General features: G+C 33.7%; 1 non-coding gene across 1 annotated transcript; it reads right to left on the bottom strand.

Annotated features, from left to right (window-relative positions):
• Positions 1–3672: 3672 nt before the first annotated feature.
• Positions 3673–3778, bottom strand: LOC112619840. The gene has a single exon (XR_003118341.1). It is a non-coding gene; the product is annotated as a U6 spliceosomal RNA (small nuclear RNA).
• Positions 3779–6663: the final 2885 nt, after the last annotated feature.

The raw sequence follows: 6663 nt of genomic DNA on the forward strand, positions 1-6663 counted from the left end.
GACTTGGCAGAGGTGGGGAATAATGGTGGTGATGGGTGAAAATATAGGAAGGGCATGAAAGGAAATATTTATGATGAGGCTCTCATTACATAATCACCAAATCAGAGAAAATTAGTGCTGAAAATGTTCCAAGAAATGTTAGCTCGTCTAGATTTTGTCTTTCGACAAACTTAGTTGACAAAACCACCCTATATTTCTTTTAAAGGCTAGCAAATAAAAAGATTTTCCAAGTTTACAGTTCAGAGCTTAACAGATTCCTCTGTCAGCAGCTCCTTCCAGATATCTAACTTAAATCCCATAAGCTTTAATGCAAGCTCATTTGTTCCAGTTTGAACATAGAGAAAATAACTTTTTATAATGACTTTTAATAAAAAAAAAAGTAGTACAATTTCGAGGAAGAACGAATGGCAAGTAATGTTCACAAACTGGAACTATCCCTCTCTTAATCTATAGAAGTTTTTTGCTGTTTGATTGTTAACCCTTTTTGTAAATGTACCACTAAATTATGGACCTCCACCATATTTTTTAAAAGGACAGAATTTTAAAGGCTGCAGTAAAGATTTTTGAGGGTGGTAGCATCATGGAAAAGAGAACAAATATACTTGTTTCAGCATAGTATGGCTATCAAGATGATCTTCTTAAATGAATTATGAATGAGGCCATTTGAGAGTCACTTGCTGGACTGTTAACTATTGCCATCTTCCTTCCTTTCTTCCTTTCTCCATCTTTTTCCTGCTGAGACACTATCATTTTGTTTCAGTTCCCAACTATTTTCTGAACTAAGTCTTTAAGAGAAAAAAAAAAAAAGGAATAAAGTAGCATATTTATCATGCTATTTATGATTGCATGCATGGGAGAAATGATTTTAATTCTGCTTGCATTACTTGAATTTTATGAGATGAGAACTTAGATTCAACCCTAAAGGCTGCAGTACTTTGCAGAAATTTAGCATTTATTGTTTATTGTGTTTATTTGTTTAGTTATTTGTGTGAAGTTTCAAACAGCTTAATTTTATCTTTTGCATTTGAAAACTTAAGGTCATTAAAATATCAGGGATAGAATTTTAAACAGGAAGTAAGAGATTTACAAATCTTCTTATCTTTTGAGACTGATTAGGTTGATTTCTTGTGATGTAAACAACTATGCTACAACTTTCTTGCAGTAGGTTAGAATTTGAGCTATTTTCTCATGAAATTACATTTTAGAGAAGGCTGGACATAAAATTCCCCTAAGAGGATTAAAATAGTTATCTACTTATTTGATTATTTTAATTCTTTTAGGATTCTTATATTGGCTTTTAAAAGAAAAAAACAGTAATGTAAACTTCAGAGCAGTTTGAGAAAATAAGTCTATTCTGTTTTAAGTTTACCATGGTTTTCACACTTAGAAAAATCATATTCTATTTTATACTCAGAATTATATTCTATTAGTTTTCAATTTGAAAAGAACTATAAATAAATTAAAAAATAAAGATACCTTGGTGTCTATTTTGAAGAAACATGAGCTGAAGGGGATTTTAACATGTTTTCTTGTATTTGAGAGCATGCTAGATCAGTACTGATAAGCCGCTGTCATTGAATTCTTGATAAGGAAAGGCAAATACTTATTGACTGCTCTGAAGTTATAGAAGGCAGTATCTTTAAAGACTTTTTGATATAGGATGGGAAATACTGATATTTGTCTCCACAGAAATTTATGCTACTAGGAAACTTAAAGAAAACCATTTTTATTATAGAAGAAAATCATGTTCATTATCGGATAACCATAAGCGATTTGTGGAGCCATCACTTGCCCCCATTCATTAGGCCTGACTATTGAGATTTACTCAAACATGCCATGTGCTTTATTCCCCTTTCATTGTCCCTCACCACAAGTTGAGTCCTTCCCAATCTACACGATTTAAGTATTTTTAAGTCCACTGAGTTCATATACAATTGTGGACATAGTTTGAATATTTTCCCAAAGAGGCTACTCCATTTTCTTATAAATCAAGGGTGTAGCTAAATACTTTGAGGCGGAGGAGGTGGATTTATCTAATCCCACTGTCTCAAATTCCTATCTAGTCGTTGCATCAAACTGTGCACCAATATCGAGTTCCACTCTACTTCACACACGTGGGAAGATGATAATCACAGGTGACTTGACGTGCCTAATAAACTATAAATGGAAAATGTGATATATCACTTCTAGGGTGGAAACATTTTAGAAGTGGCAAGTAGAAGTCCAAGCTTCTTCCCTCCTGGATTGACCTCGCTGTGGAACCAGATGGTTTTAAAACATCCTAGAAACATTAATAGGAGACTGTACAGATGTTCTGTGGCTAAATGCCTGGCACCATTTTTATTCTAGTCTTCGTCCAACCTGCTAATTACCAGGATTGTTCAATTTTTTTTCCTAGTAGGATAAGAGCATCCGTTTGAGGTTTGGACTTATAAATACTGATTTTAGAATTTTTGTTTTTCCTCATTTATGGTTTTAGCTTCTTACCTCTGTGTTACCCTTAATAGTAAGTATTTTCAGTAGGTGAATTCACCATAAACCTTAGGGGGACTGCTTTGAGCTCTTTGGCTTAAGTGGCAGGAAATATTTGATTCAGTTTCCTGACAAACTGGATGAGATTTCTCATATAATGAGCATTCACACTGCCAATGAACATGCCATATGTTTAGACACATGGTTTTACTTTTATGATCTTTAAAACTTAATTTATTTTATGTAGCCCGTGGCTGAGATAATCATTTATAGGTTTCTAAGTACCAGGATTGGTGTCAGGTTTGAAAGTGCTCTGCTTTGGGCAGGAATGGAAGTATTGCTTCACTGTAAGGCATACATTCAGAGAAGCGTATATATTATTATCAATAGGGAACTTCTCAGCAAGTTCATTTTTTATTAGTACTGGTGGTGGTATAAAATATTCTATAGGATAGATGTAAGGGAAATGTTACCCACATATTGACTTAGAAAGGCAGCCTTATAGATTATATTATAGACAGCCATCCTGTGCATTATTACTCCATGCCACTTTTAAAAGGCATATTGTATTGAGTTTAAAAAAGATTATTTTACCCTTATTTTAAGCTTGCTCATTTCTGCATCAGAGTATTACCAGGACAAATCAATAAATGATAGAAGCTAGGAAAAATAATGATTAAAATAAATTAGAATTAGAAGTGGTATTCACCTCTATTGGTGACTCCTTTTTTTTTTTTTTTTGTTGTTGTTGTTGTTTTTGTTGTTGTTGTTGGGATGGGATTCCCCTGTTGCCCAGACTGCAGTGCAGTGTCATGATCTTGGCTCACTTCAACCTTCACCTCCTGGGCTCTAGCAATGCTCCCACCTCAGCCTCCTGAGTAGCTGGGACTAGAGGTATGTGCCACCACACCCAGCTAGTTTTTGTATTCTTTGTAAAGATGGTGTGCCACCATGTTGCCCAGGCTGGACTATTTTTTTAAACAAAGAAATAAAGCATTAAAACTTTTCATGTTTATAATGTCTTAAATTATAACATATTAAATGTATATTAGTTTGACTAATTTTTTATCTAATATACATTTATAATCAACAGCAAGATAATTTTTAATACTTTGACAAAATTTTTTAAAGGTCATGGAATTATCACAATTTTTTCAATTAATTATCATTTTTCTTTTTGCATTTTTTAAAATAAGAAATTTTTATATGTAATGCTTTATGAATTTTCCTGTCATCCTTGCACAGGAGCCATGCTAATCTTCTCAGTATCCTTCCAATTTTGGTATATCTGCTGCCAAACGAACGAAGCAGTGTTTTTCTTTTTTTGGAAAACAGCTTTATTGAGGTATCATTGATATACAATGGACTGCACACGTCTAAAATGTACAATTCTGAGTTTCAACATAGGCAAGCACCTGTGATACCATCATTCCAATCAAGGTAATAGGCATATTCAACATCTACCAAAGTTTCTCTGTGACCCTTTGTTTGTATGTTTGGCTTTTCTTTGATAAGAACACTTCACTTGAGATCTACCGGCTTGACAAAATTTGTGGTGCACGATTCTGTATTGTTAACTGTAGGCATTGCGTTGTACAGCAGATCTTTACAAGATATTTATCTAGCACAACTGAAACATTATACCCATCGAACAATTTCCCTTTTCCTTCACGTCTCAGGCCCTGGAAACCACCATTATGCTCTATGCTAGATTGACTATTATAGATTCTTTATGTAAGTGGAAAAATGTAGTGTCTGTCCTTTGGCGGCTGGCTTATTTCATTTGGCATAATGTCCTGCAGGTTTCTGACTGCTTTGTTGGCTTAAAGATAACGTAAAACTCTACTTGGGTGACATGACAATGAAGTTTCTTTTCTTTGAATGTCATATGCACTGAAACAATTCTTAATCCCAGAAGTTGAGGACAAGCGTAAATCCCATTATCGTAGTTTTTGTTCCCAAAGGAATAGATAGATAGAGACTCTACCATTGTTAGCCAATGTGTTGGAGATGAAACACTGAACAATACATAGGCTTTCCTTCAAGACTTTAATGGATATTTAATTTGACAAGGACCACCAGATGGCCAAAATATTTTAGTGAGGTTAGTGAAGCATCATGCAAAAAATAAAATTAAAATGTGGCCTTATAATGCTTAATGTTTGTTGCATGTATCAGGGTGCTTCAAAAATTTATCTAGAACAAATTATTTTTGGATAATATGATTAGAGATTTTAAACCTGGCATTAAAACTAGAAGTTGAGAGTATGGAATTTTACATTTCTAATTATACCGTGAAGACTTTTACTCTTTATAGTTTACAAAAAAAGATAAAGAGGTATAAATTTTCATAAATTCAATAGCAATTTCCAATGGATCCCATTAATGTCCTCATTCTGATCTTAAAATACTTGGTTGACTAAAGCATCCAAGTAAAACTCATTCTATCCCTACAAGACTGAAAAATAATTTTGCAGATCATCATTAATTGTCTTATATTTATTAACTCAACAGTCATGGTCTGATTGACCATACAAGAGTATAGTTATTTCAAAAAGCATGTCCTTCAAAAGGGCAGCCTTCTGCTCCAAATAAAGTACAGAGCAATTGATTGGATATCCCCAACAGACGATTCTACTTGCATAATACTAGTCTAATCTTAAATATTCACATTAATATTTATCCAAGTAGTAGGCAGGCTTTAGTGACAACTTTTACTCTCATTGCATTCCTTATCACCTCATGGGAACATCTATCAGAAAATGAAATCTTTTTTTTTTTTAAACCTTTACCTCTGTAGCCAACACTTAGTTGTGGGTTGGCTGCCATTATAGTTGTAGACTTCATTGCGTCTCATGGTAAGTTGTACTTCAGGGGTAATGCAATAGTTAGAGTTCAAGGAACCAGTCCTCTGATATCCTATAAAATAGTTAAGTTTTCAAAGGGGTAAAAAATATGTTCTGTTTTCCCTTCTTAAAATTGTGTTTCTTTGTGATCTGACACACTTTTTGATCAGTGGGCACATAAATGTCTATTATAACTTTATCAGATTGAATTTTATTTGTTCAGAAGTAGTCTACCCTGCTTCTTCTTCTTCTTTTTTTTCAGGAAAAACACACACCTGATTTTAAAACAGAGCCAATTATCTTTGATAGACTGTCCCCTGCTTTTAACAGGTTTGTAAAATACAAAGTTGTAAAATAAATTGCCTCCTTTGGTTATTCTGGTTTTCTTTCATAAGCAGTTTATCTAAAGTGATTTTGCTCAAAAGCAGGCATTCTATGGATGTACTACTGAGAGTTTATTTTGCCTGAGGCAGTTATGTTTATAATTACCTCATTTTTAAAAAAGCTTTCTTTATGTTTATGGAGTAGAATCTTGGACACTTGACCTCCAATTTTCCTATGAATTGGGCTGTATTTAATTTACATTTCTGTAAGGGACACTTGTCATTACTACAACAGAATAAGGATGGGACGGCCTTATATTTATGTAGCTATCTCTATTAGACACCCTAGTTTCTACCAACTAATTTTACTTCACAATTTTGTTTGGTTAAAAAAAAATTATGCTCATATGGTCACACAGAATACTTCCCCACTAGGTTTCTTTGCCAAGAGTAAAATGGAATTCTGACACTCATTTTTCACAATATAATTTGAAGGAAGGAATATTCAAGGAGGATTGCTTAAGGTCAAGCACTCCCTCTCCTCTTTACAGAAAATATAAATTATGTTCCTAGAAGAAGCCAAAGCAGCAGAAAGCAGGTCATCTAGATCATTAGCACCCCTTGCAAAATTGCTTCTTCTGAATTGCTTTTCTGAATTGGGCGCTGGTATGATGCCATCATCCTATATTGAGAATTGAAGCTGTCATTATATTTACTATTTGGCTATTGTGGAGAATACATTTATTGCATCATACAGTGGTCAAATAATATCAGGAGCCTTAAAAGAAATTGTCATCTGATCTGACCACCAAGATGAATTGTTCATATTCTGAGCAGTTGCTTTATTTTATCTATTTAAAATTGTGAATTGCTTAACTGATAATTATATCACCTGAGAAAGGATTGATTGTTTTTCTCCCCAAATTTTTGTTACGTACTATGAGCAAAGTTCAATGAGGAGCTCTGTGGTTTTTCAGTGGGAATAATCTTGTTAATAATAGCTACTTCTTATTAATTCCTTC

Source organism: Theropithecus gelada, chromosome 2 (genome assembly GCF_003255815.1).
Source record: "Theropithecus gelada isolate Dixy chromosome 2, Tgel_1.0, whole genome shotgun sequence".
Taxonomy (NCBI): domain Eukaryota; kingdom Metazoa; phylum Chordata; class Mammalia; order Primates; family Cercopithecidae; genus Theropithecus; species Theropithecus gelada.